Raw genomic sequence first — 1,475 nt, 5'->3', positions numbered from 1 at the left:
AATTCAAGCTTCAGCTCGATATTGTCAATAATGTGCAGCACAGTATGGGTATCATTACCCTGCTGAAAATTTTTTACAAAAGTGTTTGTTTACCACAAAGTATATTTTGGTCATCCCTTTAAATATAACATTTTAATTGTATGCTTTTTAGAGTTTTAAAGTCCTGTAAATACTTAAAAGTGCTTGAATTTCTCTCTCAAAAGTTTGTAGAAACCCTAAAATGCATAATGTAATGAAAAGTAATTCTTTCTTCCACAACACCATGGTTATAGTTAGCGTTACTACTTCTGGTTATATGTCAGCGCTGTTTGACCTGTTTATAACAGATTTCTGTGCAGAATTGGAATGCTTCTCACTAGAGCTCACAGCAACCTTTATTCATTCTGCAGCAAATTCAAGTGCTTCTCACTGGATCTCGCACACTGTGCAGTAACAGTGTCACGAAATCAACACTGCTTCCTGAGTAAACCTGTTCTGAGCTTGGAGAAGTTTGTTTGCTCTGCGCTGATCCGAGCTGATAAAGGGTCTGCACTGCACAGCTCAAACGAGTAGCGCCGTTTCACTAGCTTTTGTTTCGCTTGCGGTTTGATGTTTCTACGGTGGCCGAGCAGTGCAAAGCAAATCACAATTCTGAAAACAAAATAACAAATTACAAATGCAACTGCAAGTCTAAAAACAAAATAACAATTCAGAAAGCACAACAACAATTCAGAAAACATTATAACAAGTCAGAAAACACAATGACAAATCAGACAAACTGGAAGAGGTAGGTATAGTTTGAGACAGTGCCATTGGTTTGGGATTACTCACCGCTGACTGGACGAGACATCTGTCAATCAACGTATACAGGGAAGAACCAGCCGAAGAACAGCAGAGTCGTGGTAGAAAGTTCAGAAATGGTATTAAAGTAGCTCAGTTTAAATGTATTGTATGAATTGCCCTTACTCTGGAATAAAAAATACGGGGTGTCTATTTACATTTAGTTAAAAGTGGCTGTATATCAACAGCTCCAGTGGTGCAGATGGATAAGCGTGTGCCCTTGGCTTTTTGACGCGATCGACCTGGGTTCGATCCTACCTTTTGCCAAACTTTTTTTTTCTCCCTTTTCAAATCTCGTATCACATCGTAAAGGCATTTATTTTCAATAAAAATTAAGGAAATAATCAAAAAGTTGAAAATAAAGTATCGGGTAGGGTTAGGGTAGGTGTAGGGAGGGCTTTATTGTACCAATAAGGTGGCATCCATTTAATAATTAAAATTATAATTTACACTCAATACGTTATTGCATACTGTTTTATAATGTACTACAATACTGAAGTGCAGATAATTGCCACTATTTGCAACAAGTAGTATACTTGATAGTAGAAATACTGCTATTTTAACATAGTGTAAATAGGTATTTGCACTTAGCAGTAATTTTAGCAATATGCTATTTACACTATTTTCACTTAGTGTAAATATAATCCATTGCTAAT

This window comes from Sinocyclocheilus grahami, unplaced genomic scaffold (assembly GCF_001515645.1).
Source record: "Sinocyclocheilus grahami isolate Dianchi unplaced genomic scaffold, SAMN03320097.WGS_v1.1 scaffold591.1, whole genome shotgun sequence".
Lineage (NCBI taxonomy): Eukaryota > Metazoa > Chordata > Actinopteri > Cypriniformes > Cyprinidae > Sinocyclocheilus > Sinocyclocheilus grahami.
This window is presented reverse-complemented; position numbering follows the sequence as displayed.